The sequence below is a fragment of the Alosa sapidissima genome, chromosome 7, assembly GCF_018492685.1.
Source record: "Alosa sapidissima isolate fAloSap1 chromosome 7, fAloSap1.pri, whole genome shotgun sequence".
Classification (NCBI taxonomy): Eukaryota; Metazoa; Chordata; class Actinopteri; order Clupeiformes; family Clupeidae; genus Alosa; species Alosa sapidissima.
Window position 1 is genome coordinate 36,188,708 of NC_055963.1, and position 19,722 is coordinate 36,208,429.

The 19,722-nt window shown below is 39.9% G+C and overlaps 1 long non-coding RNA gene across 1 annotated transcript in view; it reads left to right on the top strand.

The window, feature by feature from the left end:
* LOC121713414 overlaps positions 1-12,557 on the top strand; it is a 32,405-nt gene extending 19,848 nt beyond the window's left edge. Inside the window, exon 3 of the long non-coding RNA XR_006032815.1 lies at positions 11,185-12,557. This is a non-coding gene — a long non-coding RNA (uncharacterized LOC121713414). The remainder of the gene's footprint in view (positions 1-11,184) is intronic.
* Positions 12,558-19,722: the final 7,165 nt, after the last annotated feature.

Sequence of the window (19,722 nt, forward strand, 5' to 3'; positions counted from 1 at the left end):
GTTTCATGTTTTACATTGAATAACTGGAATTAAAAAAAACTTTTCCACAATATTCTAATTACATGACCAGCACCAGTATGTGTGTTACTGGTACTGTGTTTCCTTTTCACATGGTTTCATGTGTTTGAGCCAAACCCAAGTGTGATTATTCCACATACCTCAGCAGAGCTGGTCAGTTTTCATTGTTTATCATCTGGAAGTGGTAATTTTGTCTATATGCCGGATTGCTTTATACAATGCACCAGTTCACATGGTGTTTGTTCCAATTGTGTAAATGTATCTGTTTTACTGAACAGAATAGTTCACCAGAAATTGTCACCATCTACTCCCCCCTCCCCCTTTCTGAGTAGAAGTCTTAGGTTTTGAGGATAAAAAAAAAAAAAAAAAACAGTAAGGGGGTGAGTAAATGATGACTGACACTTTTGGTTTTGTATTTATTTATTTATTTATTTATTTATTTATTTATATATATCAAATATGTATGGTGTACTGTTATAGAATTGTACTGTAATACCCAAATAAAAGTGTTAAACTTTTCAATATTGAGTGGTGGTGGGGTTTATTTTAGTATTTTTTTCTAAAGATAATTATTTTTTTGTATTTATTCTCAATTTGTTCTCGTATTTCTCAAGTATGGCTCCGATATCATTCTCAAATGTAGCTTCAGGAAGACATGTAAAAGAAACAATCAGTACATGGAAGACACACTTAAGACAATGGTAAGATCTTGTTTAGGGCTCATACTTCTCAGATTTGTTTCATAAAAGTCTCAGATTCATCTCATGTTATTCTCTTTAATTGTCCTTCAAAATAACCAAGACGTATTGAGATCAGGGGCATACAATTATGAGATCTCCTCTGTTTATCCCACTTCTCAAGTATTGCTGAACTGATTTTCTCAACTATCTCTTAGTGATGTCTTGTCTCTTTTAAGCTTACCTCTTGCTCCTAAGGGACCCTTAGGAGAAGTAATCCAGAAACAAATGATCACAGAATGATATGAATATGAGAAGCTCAAACTGATCTCAGGAGATGAGATTGAACAGCAGATGAGCAACACATTTTTCCTATGGGTGGTTTGCCAGGGTCGTTACTTTTGAGTTTTTGGACAGTAGCTAGACTGCATTTTCTCCTCAACTGGGAAGCCAGGAGACGACCCGCTCTATTCCCATGCTCATAATATTTCTGCTTCAGGAACCTTAGGTTTCTTTCAATTTTTTCAGTCAGGAGTTCCTCAAGTTCCTGTTTTGCCTGTTTGAGCTTCTGAAGATTTTCAGTGGATGTATTTTCTTTATGTTGTTTTTCAAGGTCATGTATTTGCTTTTCCAAATCATTCTGTTTAGCTTTCCTTACTTTTTTTATAACTGAGGCAAATTGAATGATCTTTCCCCTTAACACCGCCTTTGCACCTTCCCAGAGTATAATTGGGGACATATCTTCTTTATCATTAAATTCTAAGTAGAGGGCAAACTCCATTCTCAGAAAAGCCTGAAATGATGGCATCCCCAACAGAGAGGCATTAAGCCTCCATCTGCTGGAGGACACTGCCTTTCCCACATCCCAAACCAATGACACTGGTGCATGGTCTGACAGACAAAGTCTGAGCAGTCAACTGCTCTATATGATTCATTTCTAGGCATAAAAAAATAATCAATTCTAGAGTAAATTGAGTGGGGGTGTGAGTAAAATGTATAATCTCGACCCTTTGGGTGTAAATGTCTCCAAACGTCGATGAAAGCAAATTCCTCACAACAATTGTTTAGTGTTCTACTCATTGTTGTTGGATGGACAGAAGACATAGGGCTCTTATCCAAAAGCGGGTTTAGCATGGTGTTGAAATCCCCTCCAATCAGTAATATACCTAGTGCTTTCTCTAATACTAAATCAAATATGGCTTTCACAAATTGTGGGCTATTATCATTTGGGGCATAAACATTTAACAAAGTTACCCAAACTCCACTTATTGTACCATTTACCAACACATACCTCCCCTCTTTGTCTTGAAACTGAGAGTCAAAGCAGAATTGAAGCGATCTACCTATCAACATTGCTACACCTCTCCTACATCCAGATGAATGGGAAGAATAGAAAACCTGTGAAGCCCATGATTTAGTCAGTTTCTTATGTTCAGCATCGGATAAGTGTGTCTCTTGGAGGAGGGCAATATTACAGTTCATTCGTTTAAGTTGGTCTAGTATTTTCCTTCTTTTTATGGGGTTATGCATGCCCTTAACATTATATGTAACTACTGTACAGCTTGACATGTTGGGATTTGGTGTATATCAGCTTGAATGCAGGAAACATTGCAACCGTTGTTCTTAGGCATTTTACTCCAAGGTGTGTGCGTAACATATAAAAGTGGTAAAAGAAAACAAACAGAACTATTTACAGGAACATGAAAAAAAAACAGTAACTTCCACTTGTTGACCCATGCCTTTATGAGTCAAGATCCCTGCCTCCTACCCAAACTAAGAGCAGTGACAGAGAAGGAAAGGAGTGACCAGACCGTCTAAGTCTGGGCCAATACTGTCTGGTGTTAAGACAGTAACGCAAGTTATTAATGAGATCCTTGCGTTAGTTTTCCCCTGAAAGTCCTTATCGGACTACCCACTATTTCAATGTAGATGCTAGTGGATTCACCAAAAGGTCCAAGTTGTAAAGAGTATTATGAAATTATTATGAGTAGTAAATTATCAAATGAAAAGAGAGCATACTTTTTTTTTTAAAGTAAGGCAACCTTGTCTTAACTCTCTATCCCCAACAAAAGATTGTTCATTAAGGGTTAATGTCCCATCTTTTTTTTTGTTTTTTGCGCCTGGAATTTGTCCACCGTGCTTGCAAATAAGTCTATACTTTTGAGAATTGTTCCAACATACTGTTTTAAAAATAAAGGAAATAACCAGAAGTAACAGGATAATGGTGGCAAAACATATTAATCTCTGCATAAGTCCAAATAAACACGTGAAAACCAGTAAGGCACCTCGTTATTACAGCATCTCGTTATTAGCGCACACAACCTGAGAGTCAGTAAGGCTGAATGTCTTTGTAAGGGGTCCTATACCTCAACTTAAAGTGAATGACAAACTTACTTCATGTCTGACGCTCTCTACCACTTCAAGCTCGTCGGATATTTAACTAGAAAGGGCTTCAATATCTTTCACCAGGGTGCGCGATATCTGCTCTCCGCCTGGGCGAAACTGGCTGATCCATCCCAGCTGATGTAGCTCTTTATCCATAATTTCGGCCTCTGACAATCTTACGTCGATTCCCAACTGCTTAAGTCGTTCTGCGGCCTCCCACGCTGAGTTGAAGGTTACTTCTCCGTCGTCCAAGGTAACTCTCAGCACTGCTGGGTATGATGATCTGAATTTAATGTTGCGTTCCTTCAGTTGGCGTTTAATCTCTCCATATTCCTTGCGCTTACGCTGCAGTGCTGCTGAATAATCATTGTCCAATGTGATACGGCTACCCTCAAATTGTATGTTTTTCGTATTCCAACCTTTATACAGGATGCGTTGTTTTGTTTGAAAATGAAGGAACTTCACCACAATCGATCTGGAGGAGTTGGGTTCAGTAGGCTTTGACACAAGGGATCTGTGTGAGCGCTCGATACCTAGATCTTCTTCTTGGTATGGGGTATCCAGAGCCTTTTTTAGCAGATTTGCCGTGAACACTAGCATATTCTCATTGCCCTCCATTCCTTCCTTCACCCCATAGATCCGTAAATTGGACCTCCTCGAACGATTTTCAATGTCCTCGCAGTGTGCTTCCAAGCGGCGTTGTTTGCGTATCATGTAGGATAGTAGTCGGTCTGTTTGAGCTCCCTGGTCTTCTATGTTGCTCACTCTTTGCTCAACTTCATCCAGTCGCTTTTCACACCCTCGAATTTGTTCATTCACACCTTTTAAGGACTCCTCAATCTTCTCCAACCTTTCCGATATGTCCTTTCTCATTCCTTTCATCTCAGTCAGAACTTCAGCCATCAGCCCACTTGCTGCGCTGGCTGCTTCATTAGCTACTGTTGCGCTAGCCTCTGGAGTGGCCGTGGATTTATTAGCTACTTCGTTTCTGTTACGTCTGTTTTGGTTCATTTTTATAGTCAAAAGTAAAGACAAAGTAATACACTTACTTATAAGTGAGAAACCACTTTAAATCATTTGTAAACTGTGGGTTAATTGTCCTAAGGTCGGCAGCTCAATTACCAAGCAGCCATCATGCAGGGGGCGGAAACGGAAGTCCTGCCCTGGACCTCTTCTATTCTGAGACAAGCGATTTTTAAAAGCGCCAATTTGAAGCACCTCTACTAGACAAAGCATATTGAGCAAGCATAGGGTAGGCTAGGCCCATTCAACAGTGAACTGAGACCACAGAATATTTTAAGAAGGCAATATGATTGATCCACCACAATCTAGTTAAGCCGACATGCATTCACTGCCCAACAACGTGATGTTCCTGGGTTTCCAGGATTTCGGGTCAACATAAAAAAAAATAAAAAAATTAAATTTAAAGTTCTCAAGAAACTTGAGGTTGGTATGAAGGAGTGTATTGTGGATGTGTGCAAACATTGTGCACGTTGCACATGGTGCAACTTCTTGCAGGGCAACCACATAACCGGTTCCATGTGTTTGAATTGGATGACTTCCATGTGTTTGAATTGGGTGACTAAAGTTCTCAAGAAACTTATCTCCCTGAATCTCAATATTCTGATCACAACAACTCTGGGCAAATTACAAGTCAGCACCAGTGCCAAAAGTAGGTTATTGGTTTTACCAAAATAATTTGGCACTATTTTTAAACTACAAACCTATAAAGTATTGATACAAAATATGATGCCATTTTTTTCCAACTAAATAAAATAAAAATGACAACATACTATTTTGTATTTTACATACATGTATCAGACATACTGCCTATCCCTGGCTGTTGGCTGCAGCAACTCAAGCTAGATAGTACTGATTGTTTTGTGTTTGTTTTGTGTTTATGTTAGTTTTGATCCAATTTGACAGCTTTGCTATGTTGCCCACCCAAATATAGTAGCCTAGCCTAGGTTAGAACCAGCCCTGCCCTGCATGGAGACATATTTTACGATAATAATGGAGAAAATGTTAGCAAAACTTTAGGTTTTTGTTAACGGAATCTCCCGACCCTCATTCATCTATTTGCGCAACAGCCCACATTCTGCCTTCAATCCAGCGAGACAAGTGAAAAAAATGTTTTTTTTTTTTTCAAAGCAGTCATCGTCTAGGGCTTTGACTTTTGCCCAAAAATCATATTCGAAGTTCGTTTGTTTATTAATATTAAAATTTGAATATATTCGAATATGTATTAATAATATTTTAACCATTAAATGCCTTCAGTAAGACCAATATTGGTATCAAACTTAAGTTCTATTTGTTCTGTCCACCAGAGGGCAGTGTATCAGTCAATGTCAATAGACTACGTGCATGAAAGGCTGAGTATTTATGCGTGTGTCAAAATTTTTATTATTGAGCATAGGGCTGGGCGATACAACGATAGCGATATGTATCGCACATGTAATCGATATCAATAAAAAATACGTTCGATAGAACATTCATAATAAAAAGCAACACACACCTCCTGCCTTATGTTGTCCATAAATAAAATAGGCTAAATATATCTTGCATTGTAATATGTCAAACTCTACCAGAGTAGGCGGTAGAAGTAGGCCTAATGTTACCTCAACACAGACTCTCCTTGCCCCGTGCACTCTCTCTCTCCCTCTCAACAGGCGCATCCCTCCTCAGCATGCACATGTAATCCAAACATTAATCGTGCAAAACGACTGGCTAAATTGCTATTAAATCCGGTTAGCATCATTAGCACGCTGCACGAATTTGTTCAAAACTACTGCATTCAAATTGACTGCTAAATTCTAATCATCTCAATCCCAATGCAAATGGAAAAGTATTTTCCAAGACTCAAACGGGCCTGTCCCAAGGAGAAAAAGTATTCAATTGAAACTTAAACACACGTGGGGAAACTGAACAGTCTAACCATAGACTATGATAAACTAGCAAATTAAGCTAACGTTACTTTGTTTACAATATTTCCAGGCTTCAACCAGTGCTGCTTTTCATTCAGACTTATCTGCACATTTATTTATTTGAGTGTTTTTAATGATTGTGTTGCCATTTCTTTTCCCTGTTTGCTTTGATTGATAACTAAGGTGATTAAAATCAGAGGAAGGTTAAGTTTAAAATAAAAATGTCTGTGTGGGAGCTGAGCTCACTAAGCGCGAACCAGCCAGGATGCTAACCTACAGGAGCCCAGATGGCCAATAATAGCCTTGCTAATGAGCTCGCGATTTCGCTTCAGAAGGCGTGAAAAAAACCTCAGAATCTGAATTGAAAACAACGTTTAGGCTACAACCAAATACATTTACAAAAACATATTTCCATAGGCTACAGGTTCGAATATTAAGAGATCCCTAACATTCGTTCGAATATCTTTAATTTTTAAAATAATCGAATTATATTCGAATAACGAAGTTCGGAGTCAAAGCCCTATCATCGTCATAGGCACGATATTTAGGCTACCTCTGTTAAGCCTACACAAAGTTGCGTATTAAGGAGTATTTCCTGATCGGGGAAACCTTTCGTTCCGCAGTTCAATTGTGCGCAGGCCAATAAAGGCAAGTGTGTTTGCCACTTACATTTCTGACGTCTGACACTTCACACTGCTGCAAGTGCATCAAGAAAGGTCCCGCCTTACACCATGTTAATGGCCAATCGTAGACTAGGATTTGGGGTGGCACCTCAAAGCACATCACTTAAAAGGACAAATCCGGTATGAATTGATCCATAGCTCTTGTTGGAAATCACTGTGTGCTGTTCATAGGAAAAAGAAAATGTGGCACAGCCAATTCTGAGTTATGGACAGGGAAGTATAGCCAGACACTTTCTAATGAGGAGACACAGCGCTCAAAAAATACTCCATAGAAATGCATGGGGCTAGTTTGTCACACCAATATGGCCGTTGTCTACACATATCCCACCCCTTCCTCGGCAAAACGTTGACATGTGAATACATTGAGCCAATCATGTGGTGTGATGTGAATACATTGAGCCAATCATATGGTGTGTTGTGAAGACATCGTGCCAATCATGTGTTGTGATCTCGCCGCTGGAGCAAGATTGGTGTCGTGAAGCCTTGCGCACGCGCAGTTCGACCCAAAGACTGTGCCCGATGAGTGCCCATAAAACGTTGGTATATGGCCGCCGAGTGGAGGGACTTGCCTAAAAGGACTTTGGTATAGCCCAGAGCTGTATAGAAGTACTTTTGGTATTCCTGACATAATGCAGGGTAGCCGCGGGGTCTTAAAAGTCTTTAAACGGTCTTAAATGTCATGTTCCTTAATTAAGGTCTGAAAAAGTCTTAAATTCCGTTGCCAAAGTCTTAATTTTTTAAACGAAGGTCTTCAATTTTAATTATACTTGCCTGCAAGCAAGGTGAAATGGGGGAAAAAACTAGCCTGGTGGGCCATCCTATATCATTGAAATGTATAGTCTGGAATCGAGCCATTCACCTCGCTTAATCCAAGGGGCGGGCAGAGAATTGTCTTTCAAACTGCCTAGGCATGCAATAGGCCAGCGCTACGACCATATCCGTATCCGGTCGGCAAAACGGCAAATACATCCTTCTTCGAAAGGAATGACTTAAGTGCATTGTGTTGCTCAACTTTCAAAGAAAAGCACAAGTCCAACTCCTCCAAAGTTGACGCCAACGCCGATTCAAACAACCGCTCTTTGTTTGCCATAGCCACCTTCCTTGTTGTTCACTGTCGCAGAGTCCTTTCTATCTGCTTACTTTTGTGAGTTGCGACCACCTAGGCTATGTTAGACGTTCTATGAGGTACCAGTGTTTAGCTGTGTCACAAAACAATAAGCTTTGTCAGACTACTTTTAAAATTATATTCAGGGCTACATACATTTTAAACATTCGGGGCTGAAGACCAGACAAAGCCTTGCGTTAATTTTTCAGGTGGGAAGTGTCAGGAATTTTCATACGAGAGACGCTCTCATTGGTGGTTAGTATATGAAGTAGGGAATTGACAGCAACATATCCAATCACATTATGAGAGATGCTGAATTTAACATAAACTGCGATGTTTGATTTTAAATGAATGTAAATTTAGCCGGGACTGTAAGCTGTCAGACGTGGGTGCTCGATGTTTTCAGTGGGTGCCCGAGAGACGGAGCATCCACGGTATCGGCGCCTATGACAAGCGTATCTTGCGGTTGCATCCATTACAAACAAACATGCAATGTGAACGTCTGGGATTGGGAAGAGCACTAAATGCTCTACTGAATAAGCACTAAGTCAAACCTTTAAATGAAAAACACTCTTTAATAATCAAAAAAATAAACCGCTAATGAAGTAAACTTGTGACCATCAAAAATCGTTTATCGCCTGTAACTCCGTGATAACAGGACGTAACAGGAAGGCATTTGACTGAGCAACGGAGGTTAATATGCTCTATATTTTGTCCAAATGATGTCTGTCTATCATCGTTGCACTCGGAGAAAACCAGAATGTTTAATTTGTCCTGCGTTTCTTCTACGGCTGCAAACGGGATTCACTCGCAGTTAACCAAATATTTCTTTATTAGGGCAGGGCAGGCATATTTCTGGCTATTAAATTATTTCTAAACCAGTCTGCTAAAGTTTGTAGTGAAGTCTGTGTAGGGTTTTCCAGGCTCCATTTCTTTTACGAGACACCCTGCTCTTGTGAGCCATCTACCGGTTGTTTGGGTTGTTGCAGCGTCACACTGGGAAAATACAAATTAAAGTCGCGTGATACCGCATGATCCCACGCGCGGACCGCGAGTGAAGCTGGCCAAGTCGAAGCACTGCCCACTGTATGTGCAACTATTATTCACTAGCCTAAAACCGTGAGACTGAAGGCTACAGTAATCACTCACGTATTTCTTAAAGTGACAAACACTCAATTACACCTAGGCCTACACACCACATTAAAATTTGCCTAGGTGTAATAGTTTAAAAATAAATATTAAGTATTCAAATGACTAAATATGTTTAGCAATTAAGCAGATTAATAGTAATTATGCAGATTAAAAAATACTATACATTAACTGTACACTTTATATGAATTCGAAGGTATATGAAATAGAAACAAAGAAATTTTCCGTGTGTGTGGAAAGAGTCAAGCAGAATCTAGGATGCCCACTGGTGTGAATGATAACACTATATTCAATATTACTGATGATGTCAAGGTGGTCTGGGCCCCCAAATCAAATACATTTTTTAAGAATTATCAAAGAAGTATCGAAAATCGGGGAAATCAAACCTGGGGAAACCCTGTAATGGAAAGAAGATACCGAAGGCTTTTTTGCCATATTGAGTCAGCTTTACTTTCTTGTCCATAACTTGTCTAGGTTATGACACATTTTATTGTTCTTTGTCCTTTGGACAGTGCCTGGTGAGCTCGAACAACAAGGCTTTGAATCAGTTTACACTAGATTTGCCCTTCAATGAGACTGTGAGACATGTTCCAGCAATACTCATCACTTAAACCTCACTGATCACAGGAGAAATGTTCCTGTTGAAACCCACTATCAGAACTAAACAAGGCAACGCTGCATTTAGTTGTTATGCGTTCTGACTATGGAGCCAGCTCCCAGATGACAAAAAAAATTGCCCAAATTACTTTTTTGACATCAGGACTCTGAACTAAACTATTTTCAGATGCCCATTTTTTTTTTTACACTGAATAGGCTTAGTCCAACCAAAACAAGGTTTTGCCTAGTGGTAAGCTGGATAGGGGTTAATCCTAGCCTGACAATACAGTTTACTCACTAGATGAGGTGAGGGAATTCAACAAACTTGTTTAAGCTTGACAAATATATCAATACAATCTGTTTTTCAATTGGGCAACATATAGCAAATGTGAGTGGTAGCTATCACATCCCCCATTCTGTGTTTAAGTGATTAATAAGGTGTGTCTGATCTTTGTGCTGTATCATAATTCCCATAGTTATGAAAGCAGACGGTCAAACATATGTCTTACTTTGTATTTTTGAGTGGCTCACAAACTAACAATGTTCTATTTTCTGCTCTTCTCTCCCTCCTCCCTTTGGTTGGTTCCACCACCAGGATAAAAGACGCAGATTGACCAGCCCACGCTTTCATCCACCATTGTACACAGTATGGCACGTTTTGGCACAAGTTTAGTTTGTTTATGTTATTGTTTATTAGTTCATTTCTCCATGTTGTATGATTTATAGATAGACTTAAATTGTCATTGTGCAGTTGGTCCGTACAATGCAATTTGCTTGTGCAGCTTTTAAAAATAATACTCACATACACACTCACAAAAAAAAAAAAAATAAGAATACACAATTTTTAAAAAGAACATATCAAGGCATTAACATGCTTCCATTGCTGGAAGTCCATTTTAAAGTACAACTGTGCAAGCTCCCATTGCTTAAAGTCCATTTTTAAAGTACAACTGTTTTGCTTGGTTTTATAAAATAAAAGTTTGAAATGCTATGGAGTGCCCTATTTTTTGACCCTCACACTGATATCTCAATTGTAACTCCTACTTCTCAACAGTTTCTCATTGCAATGTCTCCTCATTTGCTCTATTATTTCTCCTAAGGAGAAACAAGTTGTAAATGAGACTACACTCAAACATATAAGAGATCTCCTGTACTTCTCCTGCTTCTCAAACTAATATCTCTTATGTGACTCCTACTTGTCTTATTGCTATGTGTCTCATCTTTTGCTTGTTTTATTTCTCCTAAGGCAAAATTAGGAGAAATAATTGTGACAAAAGTAATACTTAAATGATCCTTAAAAGAGAATCACCATTTTGCCTCCTTAGCAACAGAAGGGATACAAATGAGAAGCAAAAGTTTCCTCTGGGAATTTGTTTCCTGCTGCAGAGGTTCCTAAAAAGTTGGTCAAGCAAACCCTGCTCCCCAGACAGATGCCAGTCTTGCTGTTTCATAAGCTGTTTGTAATATTTAGAGGAATCTAGTTATCTTTGTAAGTAGGCTTTAAAAAAACAGTAGAAACAGTGACTAGTGACACAGTAGCTTTATGTTTAAGAACTAATTCCAGCAGTTTTCAATCACAATGGGGTCCCAACCCCCAGATTAAGAGGTCATGTCCTGCTCTGATTTGTTCATGTTCTTTCATTCAGATTGGTGTGTCAACAGGTTGAATTTCCTGCTGCAGATCACCTCTTCATTTCCTGTGGCTCATCAACATGAAGACTGACTCGTTAGCCCAACTTCTTGCTGTTGAAGACTGCTAAGGACTATCCATGTGCCCAGCTGCTTCCCTCCTGCCTCATATAGTCCAAAAGTTACATTTCTATTCATGTTGTTGCACTTGGTAGATGTAAAGTTTATTCCTGTCTTGTAGTTTTATAATACCAAGAATCAGGATTGGTGAAACATTGGTTGTGCCTGAAAGTGTTCTTTGATCAAGATTGGTATACTAACATCATGCTTTTATCTCCTGTTCCTGACTTCTTAGAATCTATTTGTTGTTAAAGAGTTGTTTAAACTAATGTAATTTCAAGTGGTAGCTTTGGCTCTTGACATTTGTGCCCATAGTTTTAAATATGAACTCATAGCCTACAGGTGCAAAGGAAAAGATGAACATACCATTTTAGTCATAATTCAGGTATTCTTTATGTTACATGAAATGTAGCCACTGTGCTCTTAGAATGGGAAGTTTTATTGTTAGTTGTAGAGGATGATTGTGTAAGGAATAACGTTCTGTAAGGCGGTCATTATGGCGCTGGCCGTGGCCTGCCGAGTTTCACTTTCCTTGACATTCTCTGGTTATACTTAGCAACGGTCCGGTATTAAAAATTATCAGACCGTAGGACGTTGGGAAGTCCCATCGGAGTGAATGGAGCATTCTACAGCATTATAAAGAGCCGTGTAATAAATGGTAATAATAATGACCTCTAATAGTAAACAGAACGATTGGCTATAACCACTGACTACATGGAGCATTTTAGTTACTGGCTACGTAGCAAGAACACCTGTGTTGCTGCCAGACTCTCACGGTGACTGTTCTCCAAACGCCTCTGCTGGTCAGCGCGCTCTCTGGCTGCTCTGACAGCCCGAGCCGTCCCTGTACTGTTCTCTCCAGGTCTGGGACTGACACTAGACACCCAGGCCTTTTCTTCTTTGCCTGGCCCTTACGTTTGCCCACTCTTGTCTGACTCGATGCAGGGGGGGATGTAATCTTCGTCGTCAGTCTCCACCCGAAAAAAATACCTTATTACTATTTTCAGTTTTATCCATCCATACAATCGCTACTACACGCAGGCTAGGCCTAGCCTTTGCTAAGACTAGCTTGCCAAATGCCGCTAGCAAATTTGTATTTATTTCTCAAATGTCTCATTACCAACAATACCAGTGTGAAAAGCAAAACGTTAATAAAAACTGTTATATGTAGTGATCGGGTAAGGGTGAGCCGCTTGAAGAAGACATTTTCCGGATTTAGGAGTTTTTTTTTTCTAGGCGGCGACCATAGACACAGAGACATTCTCTGATAGACACATACAGTGGGTCCCAGTTAAAAATTGACACTTCATTCACGATCATGGTGAATGGTGAAATGTAAGTACAACTGCAGCTGCTTGGGGGCAGCATAGTCCGCTGTGGAGTTCCACGGTCGAACCAGACGGCACATTCGACAGCAAGGGCTGTGATTGGCCGAGTTTTCAGTGCGTTTCTCTGTGTTTTTAGCAGCCCCTGCAACATGCTAGTCCACTGTAGCCTATGCCTTGTACATAATGTTAAACATAGTTTTGGATTCAGTGGCAAGATTTCTTGATTGTACAGTGTCTGTCTCTCAGTAATGTTTTAAAATGAGAGCTTCGTCAGCTGGCAGTAGGCTATTTTGTCGGTAGTCATGAGAAGTTCGCTTGCTAACAGAACAAAAATGCTGCCCAGAAACCTTGTGAATAGTTCTGTTTTTTTTTACTACACTAACGAGGTTGAAATATAGACTTTGCCTACAGCATCTCCTTAACAGTAATGTTAACAAAATGACAGCATTCATATGACAAAGAAAAACTAATTCGGTCACTCAAGACTGTGCCACAGCAACCAGTGTAGGCTACAGTCCTACCCAATAGGCCTACTCGAAGCAGATAGCGTTGTCTGACGGTCGAGTGGGTTAATGCAGTGTTTCTCAAACTTTTTCAGATGGAGGACCACTTAACCAATAAAAAATGCATGGACCACCTAGCTAAAAAAAAAATAGATTAGACCTACTTCAACAGTATATCAGCACAATAGGCCTACTGAACCACCTTGCTTATTGTATTTTCACTTTGCTTTTTGTGTCAGAGGATTCATATGATTTAAACTGGCATAGCTTACATAGACAGTGTTGCAGAACTGTTTGGATTTACATACAAGTTGGTTCAATATTGCAAACAACTCATCTATATCATATTTTACCACGTCTGCTCGCGGACCACTTGGGATAGCTTGCGGACCACCAGTGGTCCCCGGACCACACTGAGAAACACTGGGTTAATGCACGTATTTCCAGAACAGGTCTGCAACTTTCAGGCAGTTCTGAGTTTGAATCTAGGCAGGAGCAGAGCCATATAAAGGCCTAGGCCTATTGTTATCATTTTTTGCAAGGTGTTGCTCCTGGCAATACTTGTTTATAAGACGTTTGGTGATTAATTGATAGCTGTTTTTGGGACACGTTAAACGTTCTTTATAATGAGCGCATCCGGGGAGTAAAACGACTGTTACGCGCTGTTACAACTGTAGGCTACAATGATTGCAATACAAAAACATGCGCGTGTTAGTTTAGTTTGTTTTGTGATGTTTTCCACTTTTGCCTCATGTGTTTTCAGGTTTGAGGGTTTTTTGGCAAGATTGACCTTGGTTAGACTCTGCATATGTTATTTCTCCGTATGGAAAATAAAGTCAATTTTCGACACACGTCTGTTATTAGTTCAATAACAAGTGTTGCTTGTTAAAACATGTGACTAGTGAAACTCAAATGATTTTAGAAATATTTAGCCAAAGCCAAAAAGTGTTAGAGAAGGAGAGACGCCGGTGCAGCTCAGATGTCTTCTTAATTTTCTTTATTCTTTAGTAAAAGGTGCAGAACATTATTAAACTTTGACTAACTTCCGATGTTCGTTAGTCAAAAACATCGACACATCGAAATGTTAGTCAAAGTTTAATAATGTTCTGCACCTTTTACTAAAGAATAAAGAAAATTAAGAAGACATCTGAGCTGCACCGGCGTCTCTCCTCTCTAAAATATCTGTCCTGGCCTGGTTGCAACGGATTGTGGCCAAACGACAGAAGCGCGGAGAACCCTCCTTTGTCTACCATAAAGTGTTACTTTGTGCCCCGCGCTCCCCCACTGCTTGTGAAAGAAGGGGATGGGGGAGGGGGGCTTAACGTGAAAAAGCTTAATGTCACAAAACGGCAACGAGTCGTTTTAGGCTACAGGCCATCATAATGGTAGGCTACAGGAAGTGGGGGGAGGGTATGAGATGACCAGAGCCGTCATCTATCGTCTTTCCAGGCACACAGCTCGTTATATAGCCTATCGACTGCCTTAACAGATAGGCTTTGCTCTTGGGTTTGGCCTTAGGCCTACAGCGAACTCAATGCTCTTGTTGCTTGCAGTTTGTTAAATAAAGCGATGCAGATTACATTATTTATTTCTGATTAATTGCGTCTTTTGATGTATTTTGCAACATTTGCTTGTTAGGCTGGGCTACTGTCAATGTCCTGTACAGGTCAATTGCTGGTGTAGGCCTAGGCTATTAATCAATTAGGGACTGTTCGTTATTTATTTAATTAAGGGGCTACCGGAGGAGTTTTGGGAGCGTTAGTCAAAAAAGACATGACCCTCCCTCGCCAGCAAGAATTTTTTCTATGACCCTCCAAAATGATTGAGAAAAAACGCATGACCCTCCCCAGTCCCAACAATTTATTGATGCCTTAGGCTACTGGGTCAATTTGGGAGCTTGCATGCTACGACTCCTTCCTTGAAATGCCTTGAAAAGGCTGTCGTTTGCACAATTTCACAAATAATCACCCTGACCGAAACAAACCTGTCAACTTTTCCCGGGTTTATTGCGTATTTTAACTTTTTCCTCGCTGTCTTAGGAGGAGCTGCAGGGCCGTCGCAAGGGGATGCGAGGCCCTGTGCGAACTTGACAGATGCAAGGCCCTTTTCACTTGCATGAACACAATGCATGAAATCATGCGATAGCTTACTTTACACATAGCCAAGGCTACCGTTGGTGTATTTTAATAGTAGCCTAGTCTAATAAGCTACACCAGCTTGCCTTTAAGAGGGGAAATTCAATTGTATAGCCTATAACATTTGCTGAGTCACATATTTGGCCATATGGTGTTTATCATAGGCTACATCACGAAACCAAATAGTGTAACAAAGGCGAACACTTTAACAGGGGGAATTAATTGGGCATGAATCATTGTGCTGAACGGTATTTGTGAATGAGCAGAAACACACACGACATTCAAACTATTGATAAGATGTACTGGTCTGTATCTATAGGCTAACATTGGACAAATAAATGACACTGACTCGCCATATCCTGACTCTGGAAAAAAAACATTTTCTTGCTTTGCCGCAAACTCAGCAATGAAATCATAGGCCAGTTTGCAGGTAACCTAACGTCTTTTTCATAGAAGGGAGAGCCCAGTCTCTCCTGTGACATGGAGGTGCGCAAATAGTTTTTAATAGCCTGTTCAACTTCGAAAAGCTTCGTTCACCCAATCGCAATTTCAAAGTTCGGAAAGCTTCATCTTTTTAAGTTTTAAGTGCAGTGGCCCCTATCTGCCCCCTTTGGAATTATATCTCGAGCCTATTATAAGGTCCAGTGCGTTATGTCCTGGGATTCGGATGTGCTCAAAAAGAAAAGAAAAAACACTTTTTTATAGATGGTTATGAGGAGCAATGTGAGAGAGAAATTTGATGATCATTGATCGTTGTTTTGGGACGTTAAGCCTTTTCCATAGGCGTCAGTGAAGGAGATTGAAGAATGACCATTTTTTTTATACGAAAATATTTCTTAACTACAAAAACTCAGTGTCTAAAAACTCAGTGTCATTCAGACTCAACCCTCTTGTTGTTTTATTATCTTTTTCGTTGTCGTTTGAACGTTGGCAAGCAGGCATGTTGCGGTTGCAATTTAAGTGAAATTTCTACAGTAGGCCTACAACATGCTGTTAGGCTGGGCTACTGTCAATGTACTTGTACAGGTAAATGTTCAACAATTGCTGGTGTACAGGTTATATAATCAATTAGCTAAATCATTTGTCCAGCTGTTTAAACATTTTTTCGTGCTACATTCAAACGCAAAAGGTGCTTTGATATATTTTTCGTTTGAACGTCGGCAAGCAGGCATGCTTTGGTTGCAATGAATGAGGATAATTGCTTTTTTTTGCATTATTTTGAATATGACTCGCTCCAGTCTCAACAGCACGTACTTTTTCCACACGCTAAGTTCTAACACACATACTGTAGGCCTATCCCCTCTCGCTTTCTCTCTCTCCATCCCTGCACACGGTGCTTTCTTAAAGGAGCTGCACCATTTTACAACAATTGCATCTACATTTTCATATTAGAATGTTCTGTCAAGTGTAAGCTTAAACTACCGTGATCAATTTAAGTTCCCGTGCCCCCGCTGCGTCATGGAAGCAGTAAGTCAGTCGCATCAAAAATAGTAGTGGCACCCAAGTGACACCTTGTGGTTGTTTGTGTCAACTGCAGTTTGTGCCATTTCTGCTGAGAAAATGGGGTGCGTGATTCATGAAGGAACCCGTCCAAACTTAACGGGGACCCACTGTAGGGATAGACAGTAGCGAAAACGGAGACGGGGGAGGGAGGAGGAGAGGAGGGCGTGGGCAATGTGCGTTTCGTCGTTTCTACCACTAGCAAATCATTGTGACAAATCATTGTTTTTCCTACATGCTGCCCCCAACTGGATTGTCGTGTGGAGTGTGAATGAAATAAAACGAAATCCTGACAGATTGTGCCTTTAATGCGAGTATGGATCGTCTCAAAGTTTGGGACAACCAAACAGCCGTGTAGGCAAAGCAAATCCTAATTGTTAGGTTACCATAGCTGTCTTTTCTCTAGGCCTGGGCCTATCGGAAATCGCGACATAAGCACATTGGTTTCTTTTTTCTTTTCTTTCTTGTTCGCGTGTTGGGTAGTGAAGCGATAATGCATTTAACCCTTTGCAGACGGCCCATTCTAATTTCGGTACCCCAGTACCGATGACGTTCAGTCTAATAACTCCGCCATACCCCAACCAATTTTATCACTGAAAACTTCCTCAAAAACGTCACATCATAGGCTTTCTGGCGATATGATTGGTTAAGGGATTTGTGGCGCGAATTTCTTTTACTACGTGAAGGAAAAATCAAGAGTTGACGTCTCCCTCCACTAGAGGAAAAACAGCAGGAAGCACTATGCATCGTTGATCTTGACGTCGTCTAAAGGAGAAACTACTGGATCATCTGAGGTAAAAACAAGTCTTTTTATGTTATTATTACTTGTTATCCATGTTATTACTTCAAAATCGTTTTTAAAAGTTATTTTTGCTGGTAATTACACCTTGTATGCATGGCCGTAACATAATGCGTGTGTGTGTTCACTTCAGCTGATGACAGCTGGTATTTTAGCACACCGTAATCTTTAGTAAACTCATCATTTTCAGTCATTTTTGGGGGGCTACTATATGTCAACCAAGATTACAGACCTACTAAGACTGAAACTTTAACGATTTGTTCTATTTTGAACGATGTTGCTTGCTTGTCATCTGATAGAAAACTAGCTAAGTTAGGTAACGTTAGCATCAGGAGAGGCTGCAACATGTCCTTGACGCGTAGTCGCGATAAAGTTCACTCCCGTGCTTCATGACTGCCAACTTTATGTCAAGTACACCTAATCGGTATTTTATTGTCAAATAAACCTTTCATTCCTTCGTAATATGTATAGCACAATTTACAGTTGTTTGTAGCCAAGTTGCTTAGCTTACTTAGATAGAAACATCTGACATGAATGACAACGTTAATGTTATGTTACCGACGTGAAGACTGTGTTGATCACCGATGGTGTAACGTAAGGATTTTATTCATTGACTGCTGTTTTCATGAATACATGACTGAAGATTTGTTATAAATGTGTCTTAGTATTGTTTAGCTTTTAGGCTGTAAGGTTGGCTGCTACGATTATGAGGTTTTTGGGTGGCTAACTATGATGGGAGCTCATACACCCAAACCTGCTCGTCGACACATTATTTTCTAAGGGGGTGTTTTGTCTTTACGCAACTGCAGTAGCCTATGCACGGTGTGTATGTGTATGCAAACGCTGTTTAGATGTTTTCTGTCATATCTCCTGACTCATGTTCATGAATCAATTTTTGCTTGTAAGCTGGTATGCTATGTATGGTTTAGCCAAGGCAATAACACTTACTGTAGTGATGTTACCTCTCCAAGCAATATTGGAGTCCTCCAGTGACAATAATACTTTTAGTGAAAAGAGTCATGGTTGGTGGTGATTAAGATTATGTGGAAGTAATGTAAAATAAAACTAAACAACCTATTCACTATCAGACCTGTGATTTGTTATTTTAGATGGAGGGAGAGAAGTACGTGCAACTGAGGTGAAAGCAGCCGACTGCTGATGGCAAATATGACTCCAAGGACCACGATGGCATGGACATGGGACATGGATGGGTAGCTTCTGGATGAAGAAGAAGACAATGATGTGCTACAGGAGGAGATAATCTTCCATCATCCTCAGCTGGGTAAGCATGTTTGTGTGTGTGTGTGCATCCATCTGGGCGCAAGCACATTTCTGGTTGTGATAAGAGTGTTGCTTATAACAATAATGAGAGGGATTATAGTGATAATAGTTTGGTTAGATTTGTAATTCAATTTCTATATTTCTTATCTGACAATTTCTTTATTTTGAGTTTGGTCAAGTCCCATGTCAGGTAGAAAGCATACACTTTGCCTATCCTTCCAACACAGACAGAGACACCAACTCCAATAGCATTTACACCCCATCGTCTGCTAGGCTTAGATGGACACACACACACACACACACACACACACACACACACAACCATGCCACAGCTGGGACAATGCACACACCACGGATCTGGTGTGAATGTGGCGTTAGTGTATCACCTTATGTGTGGGGCAAATGATATGGATAATTATATATTGTATCGAATTATATGCTGTATGGTTGTTAAATGTATTGAATTTCTTCTAACGTTTTAATTGTTTATATATATGTGTGTGAATGTTAGTATGAATTGATGTTTTGTTCACCATGTAAGATTTGTTGATCTTTGTTGTCTTGTCATTCTTGTAGTTCTAATAGTTACTGCATGTTTGTAAACATATGTTTATGTTATTTACCTGAAGTTGTTGTTCCTGGTTATTTAATCACATTGTTTAGACACAGACTTTTCTAAATAAAATGATTTATTTCCCATGACATGTGCCAGTGTCTCTATATTCTTGTTTTCATAGTAGAATGAAGCACACAGAGAAGCAGTTACAATCAGCTAGTCTGTCTTTCAGCCTTTATCTGTCCTCCCCACAATTGATTTAGCCTCTTCAGAGTACAGTAAGACATCCCATATTGAGCTTGTTTTGATGGTAAAACAGCTTATTTTTTTACA